Source organism: Pan troglodytes, chromosome 12, assembly GCF_028858775.2.
Source record: "Pan troglodytes isolate AG18354 chromosome 12, NHGRI_mPanTro3-v2.0_pri, whole genome shotgun sequence".
In the NCBI taxonomy this organism is placed as follows: domain Eukaryota; kingdom Metazoa; phylum Chordata; class Mammalia; order Primates; family Hominidae; genus Pan; species Pan troglodytes.
This window is the reverse complement of record NC_072410.2, coordinates 57,960,664-57,976,289: the sequence shown is the minus strand read 5'-3', so window position 1 is coordinate 57,976,289 and position 15,626 is coordinate 57,960,664. Positions and strand designations below refer to the sequence as shown.

Here is a 15,626-nt window from a genome sequence, read left to right as displayed (position 1 = left end):
CTAGCCCAGAACTTGACTCAAAAAGAGTAATACCATTTTAAAACAGCTGAATTCTAAAAAGCAACCTCAGAAGCCAACTCTGAGCAACTATTTCTCATAATTTTTACTTTTATTTCAAACAAAATATGAAAGATGCATATGGCAACATCCTCATAAAGCATATATAGACAGGTATTTGTACTTCTGAGCTATGGACAACCAAGAAACCAAATCAAAATTTTACAAAATTCTGTAGTATGACATTGCTGAACAAGCAATGAAGTACACAAAAGATGGATATCAAAAGAGAAATAATCCATATTTCTCTCATATCCTTAACATGCTCCATTGTGTCCAGTGACTGAGAAATTTAAAACTCTGTGTTGTAATGCCTCCCTGTAACAGAGGTGAGCTAAAGATGAAGTGTCAAGCTGGATTTCCATCTTACCTTGCTTTCCTCCAACAGGTTCAAAGACTTCATAACCTTTGATACGGACTTGATATTTTTTCAATAGGGAACCCATAAAACTATTTTCAAATAAAAACACTAAGCAATGCCACTAGACAATCTGTCTTTCTCTGCTTTATCGCTGCCCTATCGCCACGCATTAAAATTATAAATACCTTTCTGCCTTGCCTTTATTGAATAAAAGTTTAACTTTGAATTAGAAGAAAACGTACCCATCGTCCCTTTTACACTTTTTGCAGGTGATAGAATCTATCAGATCACATTGGTGGCTATCACTGCTCTCTAAGCATCCTAAAGATAGAAAGCATGCCATTACCAAATGTTTTATAAGCGTTATAATGCCCCGATGGTGGAAGTCTGGCAATACCTAGACATACAGCAAGGCTGGTGAATAAGGAGCTGAGGGGCGGGGGAAGCGGGAGCGAGGGAGGGAGGAAAGGAGGGAGTCGCCACCTTAAATCCACGCCGGACCGGGAACCTGCAGCCCACAACCTGATCCCTGCCCTCCCCAACAGCGGACCGGCCACCAAATTTTTTCAGATCCTCCCCACCCAACCCAGCACAGCACTCACCCTTCTGCGAAGAAGTCGGCACCCAGTCCAGCTCCGAGACGGGTCGGGGTGGCAGCGAGGGAGGGGGCGTCTGGGCTGTGGGCGGGGGGTGTTCTGTGCGTCACTCGAGTACAGGACGGTGAGTTCGAGGGGTGGGAGCGCAGAGGAGCGGGGAAATCAAGTCACGGCCGAAAAGGGAGAAGGAGAAACGGAGGGGTGGGGTGATGGAGCGCCCCCTCCCTAAAATAAACCCACCGGCCCCTACGATCTCTGCCCCAGAGAGGGAAAATAAAATCAGGGGAAATAATAGACCAACCAATAAATCTCTAAAACGACGAGGAGCGAGGAACAGACTTTAATTTAAAGGGGGGAAAATTGAGCGAGGGCTGGAGGGGAGACAGAGGGAAGCGGCTCTGGGTCTATCCCATGCCTTTGCAGTCCCCAGGCAGAGGAGGAGGCTGGCTGAGGGGAAGTTGCAGCGGCTCCCGAGGAGGAGGAGGAGAAGGAGGAGGAGGATGTTACACCGTAACAAGTACAGACAGACAGCCATGGATCAGAGGGGCGCTGCAAGCAGGAGCAGGGGCGGCCGCGGCGGGGCGAGCGGCGGCGGGCGGCAGCACCGCCTGCTCGGCTCGCTCAAGACATTTAATTGGATTGATGGGTTGTGCAGTGACTCACAGACTTTACAGAGTCGTACAGCAATCCCCGCCCAGCTGGACAGGGGTGATGCGGCGGGGACGGGCGGGGTAAGGGGGCCGAGAAAGAGCTGGGCTAAGAGGCGGCGACGAGAGGGTGAGGAGCTGAGGGGGCGGAGCGGAGCGGAGCTACCCAATGGTGAGGCCCATCGTTCCGACGGGCGTGGGCCTCGACCTATGGCGGCGCGGCTCGTTAAGCGGCTGGCTGCACCCCTGGCCCAATGAGTCTTCTAAGGACACTGCCGCGAGCGGGGCGGGGGCAGTGGAGTGGGGGGTGGGGAGAGGTGGGTGGACGTTCAAGTGTTAGGGTGGAGGGAAGGAGGAGGCGCCGGAGACCCGCGGAGTCACTCGGCCCTCCTCGCTCCAGAAGTGCGCCTTCTGCCAATCCGAGCGCCTCGCGGGAGTGATGGACGCGAGCGTGTGGCCAATGGGGAGGAGATGGCTTCCGCCGCCGGCCAGAGGGGAAGGAGCGGGCGGGCCAGGCCTCCCCCTCTCCACCAGCTCCTCTCCGGGCCAGCCCTCCCCTCCCGCGCGGCTCGGGTCAGTCACGCAAATAACAGTGTGAGGGCCGGGGCCGCGCGGGGGGGCGGCGGCCCGCTGCTGGCTGCGTGACAGCGATAGGGACTGGCTGTGCTGCCTACTCTGATCCGGCAGGAGGAGGCGGCGGCGGAGGCTGGCTCCTAACTCTGCGTGCAGGCGGCTGCTGCTGCTCAGCCTCTGCCTGGCGCTGCCGGGGAGCCCCTGCGGCCAAACCCCACTCCCGGGGGACAGCCAGATTTGGAGTGAATCAGATCACGCAGTGCCCACTCTTGGAGACCGCTCCGGGGGAAGTCCGGCGGGGCTGTGTGCTGGGATCTGAGGAGGCTGGAAGCCGTAGGCGGGAGGCTTGGCCGTGACATTTGCCCCTTGCTTGCTTGCCTGTTTTCTGGGAAAGTCAGGGTAGGGTGTGGGCAGGTCGAAACAGCTCCTGAATACGTCCTGTTGCTTTACTGAGTTTCTGGAAAAGGCACTTCTTAACCTGGTATGAGCGAAGCTGTAAATGCATGTCGATACCTCAGCTTCCTCCAACCCTCCCTCCCGCACGGATCTTCCTCCCACTGGCTCACCTTGAACCCTGACGTCGGTGCTCCGCAGCACCCACTACTAGATCTTCTCCTCCCTGCTGATTCCCAGGAGTTATGGCTTTTCACAGTTTCTTGGCTACTGTCCAGCAATCATTTTACAGACCTTAACCCTTTACACACCCTTGTACTTGAAAGTACTGTAACTGTAACCACCAATAAACCTGAATGGAGATGTTCACTAAAGCAAATACACTGGCAAGAACCCACCTTCTTCCCCACAGGTGCATTTCTGCACGTAATTTGAGACTTAAAGACAATTGCTTCTGTGAAGAAACTAAGGAAAGGCAAATTAGACACTGTATCTCTACTCAAATTCACTTAGAATACCCGACATCCCCTTTCCACAAAGGAGTCATCTGGAGAGACCTAGGAATAATTTAGCTTTGGAGTCTTGAAGTGAGCGAAATCTTTACATACGTGTGTGTGTATGTATATATATGTATATATTTCAAATATATATATGAAATTGAAACCTACAGTGCTCTGGAATTCAGAAGAGAGATACTAAGTGAACACAAAGGTTTACTTTGGTCATATTGGGACCTTCCTTGATTATTGTCATTTTAGGATACAGATCCTTCCCCTGGGCCTGTTAAGACATACAGCCTGACACTTCTTTTCTCTTCCCTTTCTGATTTTAGCCCTACTCCATGATTTCTTTCAGTAGTCCTGAGTCCACTTACAAAAATGAGCTGTGCCACAAACTTCTTGTAGCACACAGCTTGTGTATGTGTTGCCTCTCAGTATGCTGAAACTCCTTTGGAATTCCACAGTGCAGGAAGGCCAGTGTCCTCATCCCAAGACATGATTTGCAAAAAGTGGACAGTGTTCCCTTAGCCAGGTCACCCTGTGGTAAGTGAAACAAATTAGATCCCTTGTGTGGGAAAAATTCACTTTTTTCCAAAGTGGGTTATTGAACTACATTTAAGAATGTGCTGGCTGGGTCCAGTGGCTCATGCCTGTAATCCCAGCACTTTGGGAGGCCGAGGCAGGCGGATTACCTGAGATCAAGAGTTCGAGATCAGCCTGGCCAACATGGTGAACCCTCGTCTCTACTAAAAATACAAAAAGAAAAAAATTAGCTGGGCCTGGTGGTGCGTGCCTATAGTCCCAGCTACTCGGGGAGGCTGAGGTAGGAGAATCGCTTGAACCCAGGAGGTGGAGGTTGCAGTGAGCCAAGATCGCGCCACCGCACTCAAGCCTGGGCAACAGAGGGAGACTCCATCTCAAAAAAAACAAAAAAAAAGAATGTGCTAATGATACATTTTAGAAGCCCCTTTCTTATTTCCTCCACTGTGAGGTCATTTCATGACTCAGGTGACTATAATTGATCAGAGTATTGTTTTACATATGAATAACCCTGAAGAAGATTTTGAATCTTCTTCATACACTAGAATGTAGTGCGTAGTATGTAGTTGAGTAGACATTCACTAGTATCTTTCAGAGGATCTGCAAATACCTAGGGTTAGCATCTTGTGGCAGAAGCTGCCCCTGTGTCAGTTGTTACTGGCATGCCTCCAGGCCCTACCGTGTGCCTTCTAATTTTGTGCTCTCGTTAGTCCAGTGTTTCTTAAAGGGAAGACACACCCAAATTCCTGGATCTGCTGAAACCTATTGAGTTATCTGTAGGCTCTACCTGGACATCTGCTCTTTAAACAAATATCCCAGGTGACTTGAATAAATATTAACATTTTAAAATATTAAAATACTAAAATAAATATTTGATTTGAGAACCCTTGTTTATTCCTTTGTTTTGAAAATTTGAGACCCCCTGTTTATTTCTTCCTTTCCTCCTCTTCCTTTCTTATGTGTATCTATTTCTATTTCCTTTCTCCCTTTTTTTTTTTTTTTTGAGACGGAGTCTCGCTCTGTCACCCAGGCTGTAGTGCAGTGGCACGATCTCGGCTTACTGCAACCTCTGCCTCCCAGGTTCAAGTGATTCTCCTGCCTCAGTCTCCTGAGTAGCTGGGATTACAGGCGCGTGCCACCACGCCCAGATAATTTTTGTATTTTTAGTAGAGACGGAGTCTCACCATGTTGGTCAGGCTGGTCTCAAACTCCTGACCTTGTGATCTGCCCACCTCGGCCTCCCTTAGTGCTGGGATTACAGGCATGAACCACCGCGCCCGGCCTATATTTTCTACCTCTCATTTTTGTGCTCACTTCCCCTTCTACACTGCTTGCACACAGGCCTTGCGGGGAAGGAGTGATCCCTAAAAAAGAGGATGAAGATGGCCAATAGTCTTCTATAAATGACATGAGCATACCTCATAACTACAGCACTAAGAAGTATGGGCAAGTCAAATAAAGATCATATATGCCTGAAAAAAAAATCACTGTAATTGATGTTGTATATGAATTGTAATATGTGAGAAGCTTACTAGTTTATGATCTCAAAATACACAGAGACAGAATTTTTTCTATGTAGGAACATTTCAAAATGCAAATTTCAATGTATTAATTTCAACAACTATAGTATTATTGTCATTTTTCTTCCAAACAGTGAGATGTACTAGTGATGTACTGGTAGTATACTAGTGATGTAATAGTGATGTACTAAGGCTGTGATGGTTATTTAAAAGATAAAGTACTACGTGAGATTTTTGGTGTCTCAAATGGCTTACAATCTATTTGAGAGGCTCAAAAGTACACACATGCAACATTAAAACAGGAACCTGAGGAAACGTGTAGGGAGGCTTTAAGTGTGTTTGTCAGAGATAAGCAGAATTTGGTTCATTTCTATATAGTTTTCCTCTTGCTTATCTCTACTTTCTAATCTGTTGTGATTATGAGTTGGATGTCTTTTTTAAAATCTGAAAAACAAACAGTATGTCATAATAAAAGATTTCCTTTTTATTGTTATTTATATATTTATGATTGTAGCTGATCAGTCTCGCTTTGTCGCTCAGGCTGGAGTGCAGTGACGAGATCTCGGCTCACTGCAAGCTCCGCCTCCCGGGTTCAGGCCATTCTCCTGCCTCAGCCTCCCGAGTAGCTGGGACTACAGGTGCCTGCCACCACGCCCAGCTAATTTTTTTTTGTATTTTTAGTACAGACGGGGTTTCACTGTGTTAGCCAGGATGGTCTCGATCTCCTGACCTCGTGATCCACCCACCTCGGCCTCCCAAAGTGTTGGGATTACAGGCGTGAGCCAAGCTCCTTTTAAACAGATTTGAACATATACTACCCACATAGATCAGGAAGCAAAAGCAAATCCTCTATCAAGGATAAAGGATTCCACCCAGACCTCATAGAATTTCTACATATAAAGCCTAGGCAAACATGAGCTCACAATCCAAATTACAAAACAAATGAAGAAAAAGGCCGTTGTGAGCAAAAGAAAGTTGAGGGAAAAACTTTTTTTAAACCTACACAGCCAAGTTAGATTCTCAATCTGAAAAAAGAACAGATCAAGAAAAGAATAGGCCCATTTCACTTATGAACATAGATGCAAAAATTATAGGTAAAATACTAGCAAACTAAATCCAACATGCTTATTACAGTGAGCTAGGAGAAACCTTAAAACGTATTTCCCTGTCTTTAGAATGCATTTATCTGACTAGCCACCTATCTAGTCCTCTATCATGAAAACATAATAAATTAGGTAGACTTTACTCCAGAAATTCAAGTATGATTTAACATCAGAAAGTCTATCAATATAATCCATTTCAAAAGACTAAGAAAAAGCATTTGAGAGAGTATATAACTTATTAATGATAAAAACTTTTATAAGATTAGGAATAGAAGGAAATTTACTTAACCTTATAAAGGACCAAAATGTACAGCAAGTACATTACTTAATGGATTAACTTTAAACACATTCCACATAAGTTTGAGATCAAGATAATGTTGCCTCTACTATTTAATATGACGCTGAAAGTTCTGGCTAACAGAATGATATTTTTTAAAGGAAGAGGAAATAGAAGAATTAGAAGGAAGGAAACTAAATTTGGATTGTTTGCGGTAATACGATCAACCACGTAAAACATCCAATAGAAATAGCAAGCTATTAGAAATAATAAGCGTTCAGCAAGGTGACAGAGATGTTGTTCTCCCCTTCTTCCATAATACTAGGTTTTTTAGCAGGGCACAGGGCCAACCAGAATAAAAACAACATTTGTCAGCCTCCCTTGCAGCTAAGTATTGTCATGCCCCAGGCAACGGGTTGTAAGCAGAAGTAGTGCATACATCCTTAAAGGGAGAAAGTGTGCCTTCATCCTCTTTCCTGTTATCTGGAATGCAGACATAATGGCTGCAGTGTTAGCAGTCATCTTAGATCATAAGCTGACCTTGGATAGGGAAGCCACACAAGGCAGAGCAACAAAACAGAAGACACCTGATATAACAGTACCAGCCCTGAGTTATCTACTCACCAATCTTCTTGAATTTCTTGAATAAACCTCTGTCTCATCATGACACTTTTATTTCAGTTTGTGTTTGTGTGTTTGCATTACTTATAGCCAAATCTAATCCCAACTGATATAGCAAGATTCCCAAATAGAAAATCAATTCATGGCCCTGCACAGTGGCAACACTTTGGGAGGCTAAGGCAGGTGGATCATCTGAGGTCAGGAGTTAGAGGCCAGCCTGGACAACATGATGAAAAACCCTGTGTCTACTAAAAATACAAAAATTAGCCTGGTGTGGTTGTGCATGCCTGAGTCCCAGCAACTCAGGAGGCTGAGGCATGAGAATTGCTTGAAGGATCAGAGGCGGAGGTTGCAGTGAGCCGAGATCACGCCACTGCACTCCAGGCTCGGCAACAAAGTGAGACTTGGTCGCAAAAAAAAAAAAAAGAAAAAGAAAATCAATTCATGGAAACTGAAAGTATTCATTCACACTTACACTAACAAACTAGAAAATAAGATACTATTTATAAAAGCAACAAAACTATAAAGTATCCAGGAATTAACATATTTGAATTTACTGAAGGAATTCAAAGGAAACCCAAATAGAGGTATATATAATGTTTATGGATAAGATGATGTAACGTTATTAAGATCTCAATTATCTCTAAATGTGTTTATAAATTCAATGCAAACCAAACTTGTAGCAAGATTTGGGGAATTTAAACGTATTCTAAAATGCACATGGAAGACTAAATTTCTTTATAAGTCGGTCATTTTTGATAGTAGCAGACATACAGAACCATGAAACAGAATAGAGAACTCAGAAACAACCCATTTACATAAGAGAATCTGATATGTGATCATGGTAACACCACAAATCCATGAGGAAATCATGTTGAGTTAGTCAGCTATTGCTTGCTGCAATAATAATATTATGTAACAGATAATCCCAACTTATCAGTGGCTTATGGTAGTCATTTATTTTTCTCCCTTATGGGTCTGTATATGAACTGAGATTCAGCTCATCTCATCTGGGCTCCTTAAGACTTGGTTGGGTTCAGCTGAATTCAGCTGGACTTGGCTCCAGGATGCAGGTCAGATTCAAGTCTTCACCACATGTCTCCTGGCAAGAGGTCAAGCCAAATCATTCAAATACATTTAACACCTCTCCTCTCATGATATTCACCAACATTCCATTGGCCAAACAAGTCATATGGCCAAGTTGAACATCAATAGTGGAAGGTAATGCAAAACTTCATGCCAAAGGGCACAGGTGTATAATTGTAGAGCCAGGAGAACAAGAAGGATTGGGAACAATAATCCAATCTAACACAGAGATTTGGTTTCATAGATAATGTTGGGGAAATTGATTCACTGTGAGAAAAATATAAAATTAAACCCCTATCTCATACCATATGCAAAGGTGAGCTCTACATTAGCAACAACAACAAAAAAAAAACTAAAAGTAAAAGGTAAAACTAATAGAAATTAAAAATAGAAGAATAGCTTTGTAATCTTAGGGTAGAAAAAAGAAGAAAAGCATTTAAACAAGACTCAAAGCATAAACTATAAAATCAAAAAAAGATGAACTTGATGACATCAAAATTTTAAACTGTTCTGTTCAACAAAAAACATCATAAACAAGTTTAGAGAAAGTTGATAGATTGGAAAGTATTTTCAAAGGCTGAAGCCAACAAAAGATTAATATCTAGAATATACAGTATTAAGAATTCCTACAAATAACTGAGAAAAAAAAGAAATGCAATAGAAAAATAGCCAAAGGATATGAACAGGCAGATTTATAGAAGGGAACCTTGAGAGACTAACAAGTAGATGAAGAGATATCCAACCTCACTTATAATCAGATAACTGTACATAAAAACACCAAAATACTTATTTACATCTATTAAATAGGCAAACATGTGAAAGTTTAGTAATATCAAGTGTTGCCTAGGATAGGAAGAAATTTGAATCCTCCTGCTTTGTTATTGGGAGTTAAGTCCTGGTACAATCATTTTGGAGCATTAACTAACAATACTTAATGAAATATAGAATGTGGTAGAATGTATTTTTCCCGATGACCCAGCAGTTCCACTCCTGGGAATGTGCACCCCTAAGAAGCTCTTGCACAGGTCCTTAAGTGACCACAATTGAGGTGTTCATCACAGCAGCACTTGAGCTAGCCAGATATTGAAGGCAACCTTAGCATATACATCACCAGCACAATGGGTAAGTACGAGGTAATGGGTGCCATGGAACAACATGCAGCTGTTGGAAGTAATGCACTAAGTGTACATTTTGCAACATGGATACATTTTTTTAAATGTTTTATGAATTTTTTAAAAAAGGTAAACAGAACAAGATCACGTAAGCCCCAGGCCTTTGAATGTCTTTCCTTATAGGGTACATCTCTTTGTTTTTCATTTCTGCTTTTAGCTGGGACACTTTGAGGGAAGGGTAGGGTAGGTATTGTTACAATTCACTTCTGACAAATATTTTCTTCCAGTTCTCACATGAGGTTGAGGCAGATTTTCATGCAGTCCCCAGGCCCCCATGGTTTCTACCCTCATAGCATCCACCATCACCTTCCTGCTCCCCTTTTGCATGTTTAAAAGACATTTATCGATTATATGTTTTCTTCCCAGGCTGGGTGCAAGATGAGTGATGGCTGTTGAGGAGTGGGCCACAGTCCGAGATATAGAAAACAATCCTGCTACTCTGCTATTCGTATCTGCTCACATCCCCATTTCCAAGTTAAAAACATACAAACAGACCAGGTGTGGTGGCTCACGCCTGTAATCCTAGCACTTTGGGAGGCTGAGGCGGGCAGATCACTTGAGGTCAGGAGTTTGAGACCAGCCTGGCCAACATGGTGAAACACTGTCTGCATTAAAAATACAAAAATTGGCTGGGCGCAGTGGCTCAGGCCTGTAATCCCAGCACTTTGGGAGGCTGAGGCAGGCAGATCACCTGGTCATGAGATCAGGAGATCAAGACCATCCTGGTTAACACGGTGAAACCCCGTCTCTAATAAAAATACAAAAACAAAATTAGCCGGGTGTGGTGGCAGGCACCTGTAGTCCCAGCTACTCAGGAGGCTGAGGCAGGAGAATGGCATGAACCCAGGAGACGGAGCTTGCAGTGAGCTGAGATCATGCCACTGCACTCCAGCCTGGGCAACAGAGCAAGACTCCGTCTAAAAAAAAACACCCAAACAGTCCTGGATTTTTCAAAGTTGTAAGACTACTGATCTAAACATATATTTACTTATGTATCTTTGTACGCCTCTTAATGTGCTGTCAGTTCTAATAATAACCATAAGGATAAAACAATAACAGTGATTGTAATATCAACTTTGTGTCAATAAGCAAGCAGTAGGCACGAGGGCCATTTAGAGTTGAGAAGCATGAGATGAAAAAAGAGAGCCGAAGAAGATTAGGTCAAATATCAGAAATAGCTCCCTGAAATCAGGATTGATGAACAAATGGAGTTACCAAAAGGCTGGGGATACATGGGTAGTTTTCTGAAAAAAAATTTAAGGGTTTTCTAGCTAAAGACAGAGGAATGGATGAGATGGTTCTTGAAGTTTCTCCCAGCCCTGTTAGGTTATGAGCCCTCCAGTAGGCATGTTAAAAAGAAAATCGTTTCCCACAAAGGTACGCTCAGAATAACGCCTGTTCGAATTATGCTGCTTTAAAAGCCAGTCTCTGCCCGAAGCTTTTCTTAAGGGCTATTACCAGTATACTAAATTCTGACCCTTAGTAATGGCTAGGATTTCATGGCCCTCAAACTCTCATATGTAGGAGCTTGCCTGAGCTCAGGTAGGGAGCTCTACAGGAAGGCCCCTGTTGTGAGGCTCAGCTGCTCATACCCTTTCCTGGTGGACTAGCAGCAGCTGCAGGCAATTCTCCAGCAAACTTTGGGTCCCTGAATCTTGCAGAAGCCAGAATATGATCCTGCGGGGATGACTGTTCTCGGGATCGCATTTCTTACTATTCTCGCCTAGGGTCTGTAACACTCACCACCAGCTCCCAATATTGGGGCCTTAATGTTAGCTTGCATCTGTTTCATAAACCTGACCCTAAAAGGTCTAATGATTTATCCAACTGCAGTTTCTGTAACTCCTAGGAGCTGTTGATCAGTCATTCCATATTTGCTCAGTAATTACTTACTGAGTTCCAGGGAGCCTTGGGAAATGTATTTGGAAAAGTAGACTGAGTCCAGATTATAGAGCATTAGATGCCTGGTTAAGAGTTTCAATTTATGGGATAAGACAATAGGGACCCTCTGGTGGTGGTTGAGAACTGGAAAAGCAAAATGAAGAGTGTTTTAAATTTAATTGAACAGGCCTGTCACAGTGGCTCACGCCTGTAATCCTAGCACTTTGGGAGCACGAGGCAGGCGGATCACTTGAGGTCAGGAGTTCGAAACCAGCCTGGCCAACATGGTGAAACCCCATCTCTACTAAAAATACCAAAAAAATGACTGGGCGTGGTGGCTCATGACTGTAATCCCAGCACTTTGGGAGGCTGAGGCAGGCAGATCACGAGGTTAGGAGATCGAGACCATCCTGGCTGACATGGTGAAACCCCGTCTCTACTAAAAAAATTAAAATTAGCCGAGTGTGGTGGCAGGTGCCTGTAGTCCCAGCTACTCGGGAGGCTGAGGCAGGAGAATGGTGTGAACCCGGGAGGCGGAGCTTGCAGTGAGCCGAGATCATGCTACTGCACTTCAGCCTGGGCAACAGAGTGAGACTCCGTCTCTTAAAAAAAAAAAAAGAAAAGAAAAAGAAAAATTAGCAGAGGGTGGTTGGTGGCAGATGCCTGTAATCCCAGCTACAGGAAGCTGAGGCAGGAGAATTGCTTGAACCCAGGAGGTGGAGGTTGCAGTGAGCCAGGATTGTGCCACTGCACTCCAGCCTGGGCTATAGAGCAAGACTCCGTCTCAAAAAACAAAACAAAACAAAAAAATTAATTGAACAAACACTTGTTGAGGAAAGGGACAAATAGCTATTAGGTCCTTATTACAAGAAACAAGGAAAACACTGTGGTAAACCCAGGAGGAAGAAAAAAAGTCCTTGCCTTCATTTATAGCTGCTAGATTTTGTTCTGTTTTTGTTTTTAATATAGGGGGGTAGTGTTTTGAGGTATTAACCAATGTGGCTTTCCTGCATTTCCTATACTCCTGTCCATTTTCTTGCGGTACAGAGGTAGCACAGCAGAGATTTAGAAACAAAGAAAAGAATCGATTCTTGATTTGTAGTTTTCAAAATGAACTTTAAGAACTCACAACAGAGACAATAGTTTTAAAGAAGAAGCGTGGGTTTTCATAAGTTACAACGCAACATGAGTGACAGATTTTGAAGCAGGACAGCTACATAATTTGTGGAGCTTGGAAATAAAAAGGGCTGTTAAAGTACTAGAATATAAAGATGTTCCCTTTCTTCTGTAGTGTGTCTCTGAACTTGTGGTGTGGGTTTTTTTCATTTATTTAATGTCATTCTAAGTTTAAAAAATGGAAATTTTAATTTATTAGCTTGACTATTATTGTTCATTTTTATATTGTGCACTACCAGTTTTAAGTGCAAATATAAGAGCATTTACTTTATAGTGGAATCACTGAAATTATCCAGTTCACATTTCATAGTTTGTACATGCATATGCATTTTGTTCTTACCAGAATATTGGAAACACTGCACAACCAGCTCAATTGCTTTTATTCCTTGATATGTAAGCATTCTACCAACACTCTATCTTCAGCTTAGTGATGAGCAAGGAATGGCTGAAAGGAAAAAGAACTATACATTGCCCAATATTTCCCATTTCTTCTATGTCTTCATGTTCAGCATATGTGATTAGCTAATACAGGGAAATATAACAAGTAAGAAAAGATACATGATCCATTTCCCTGGTCATTCACATTTTTTAGAATGCCATTGCCTTTTTTTCTGCATTCAAAACAAGTTCTGGTTTGAATGGAAAATGTGACCTCTCAGGGCTGTCAGCACCCCCACTTACCAATCAAAGATGAAACACACATGTCACTGAACCTCCGAACATTGTAAGACAACCCGAATTCTGGGCTTGTGGGGCAGCAAGGAACAGCAGATGTACAGCTGATGAATATCTCCTCTGCTTGTGCACCATTGTCCCAGCAGACATCACCTACAAATCATAGGTTCAAAAGTAAAATTAAGACTTTCAAGATAGCACGGCAGAGTATTAAAACAAACCTGGGCCCTTCTGAGTGTGAGGCCCTGTACAACTGCAAGGGATCTGTGATGCTAGCCATGTTTGGAAGAATAAATGAAGAGCCAGACTACCCAGCTGCAGACAAGATAATGATGCTGTGGACTGAGGGTAGGAGAGAAAGCCAGGGGCTCTAGATACGAATGTATCTCTGAGAAAGGGGGATCTGAGTCATGATCTTGGCTTCAACGCTCCCATCTACCCATCAGGTCATTCCCCAGAAGCCCCTGGGAGGTTGGAAAATGAAAGCAGGAAAGAGCTGCTGTACCTTGCTGCCAAGGCTTTATATAATCCATTGAAACCTTGGAAAATATAGAAAATCCCAATAAAATAATTAAACTATCTATAATCCTACCGTTCAGAGAGAGTCACTGTTAGAATTTTGGTTCATAAGTGATTTGAAATATATTCGTACAAAATTTGTAAATGTAACAATATATGGTAATCATTTCTCATAATACTGCATGTGCTTCTAGAAAATGATTTTTAAGTCAACATTGCTTTTTAAGGTGAGTATTTGGTGGTGGTTTGTACAATGAATTCTGGAGGAAACAATCTGACAACAGAGAGCCTGGTCAGGAGAGAAACACAAGAATCCAAGAGGGGCACTATGGAGGCTTGCAGTGGAAAGAGGAAGGAAAGGACTGGATGGGGCTTAAAAAGATAGTGAAAAAAGCAAGTCACCAAAGCTTCTATCTATATATAGTTCAAAAGCAGACAAAATTAAACACCATGTTATTCAGTAATATATATGTAGGCAGTAAAACTGCATAGAAAGATGAAATTCAGGATGATAGCTCCTGAGGTGGGGCCAGGGAGGCAAATGTGTTCAGAAATGGGCTCACAGTGGCTTCCAAGGGGCTAGTAATGTTCTATTTCTTAAGCTGGGTGGTAGACACACGAGTGTCGATTTATGATTATTTCTTAAGCTGTACACTTTCATTTAATATACTCCTTTGTGTGCATGATATAATATAGGCCTATATATCTTATGCCAATTCCAAAAGATAAGGTTTTCCCCAGCCTCAGTCTCTGTATCCTGAGATTTTGCCAGACAGGTTATAGAAACTGAGGCTCTTCCGGGAAAACACCCAACTTCTTCACCACCCACAGAATTTAATCTTGTTGCTCTTAAGTAGCTGACTGGAGTATATTTGTCTGAAAGGTTATGTCTGAGCTGAGACCAGCACCAATGCAGGAATGCACTAGAATATAGATACGCAGACATACATGGATACACAGCAGACCTAACCATGTGTGGCCAGGACTGGAAAAGCTTTCTGCTCTGTAAGTGTCTTCCTTGTAGCACAAAGAGCAGGTACATGGCATGCTTTTCCAGCTTCAGGACAGCCACCCCTAACCAAATCTAGGATGTGGAAGGGGAGGAGTAGCTGCCAAGTATGTTATAAAGTCCTCTTCAGGTTATAGCATATCTGCAGGATCCTTAAGGACAAGTACGTTGTGATCTTGCCTTTCCCGTATCCCAACTGGGTAGACGTGCTACATGAGATACTTTCAGCAGCCTTACAAACGTTTCTTATTCTAATATACAGAATATGTTTTATTCTAATATATGAATACCGCATATTCATATATATTATATTAAATATATAATATATATATTGCTGACACCTAAAAGCCATGATTATTGCTTAGAGCAAAACTAAACTGAAGTAGAGAGCAAAGGTAGCCTGAATTAAAGTTTTTAAAAGCTTTCAAAAAGAAAGGTCCCTATAAATAGTATAGCTGGTGCATAGAGAGAGTACAAATCACGAAAGTGGTCTACTTTGGTGGAAAGTTTGCACAGGAATTTTGTGGTTCTTAAGAAAGTGGAATATGGGCAGTGAGCAGCCCTACTCTATGACCCTAAACACAACTTGTGACCCAAGAGACTATTGTAAATCTCTCCTCATTCCAATAATAAATCTATTTTGAGCTCTTCTTATCTGCCAGGCTCTGGTAAAGTGCTCTGTGTACATTAGCTCATATACAGATACACTCAAAATATTTCCATTTATTCAAATATATCCCTCCTCCTCTTCTTCCTCTTTGTCTTCATCAAAATCTTCATCACAGGGCATTACTGCTGGGTCCTCTGAAGGGAAACCGCCCTGGCAGCATCAATCCTGCACCCTTTCCTGTTGTACTGAAGAGTAACAACACTAACTTACATAAACTTATGTAAGAAACACCTACAATGGAATTGAAAAC

The 15,626-nt window shown here is 42.9% G+C and overlaps 1 protein-coding gene across 1 annotated transcript in view; it reads right to left on the bottom strand.

Moving 5' to 3' along the window:
- The window catches only part of SERTAD2 (SERTA domain containing 2), a 119,209-nt gene extending 117,400 nt beyond the window's left edge, over positions 1–1,809 (bottom strand). The window contains exon 1 of the mRNA XM_009442562.5: positions 1,021–1,809. The gene's annotated coding sequence lies outside the window, so the exon portion shown is untranslated. The remainder of the gene's footprint in view (positions 1–1,020) is intronic.
- Between the last annotated feature and the right edge of the window lie 13,817 nt (positions 1,810–15,626).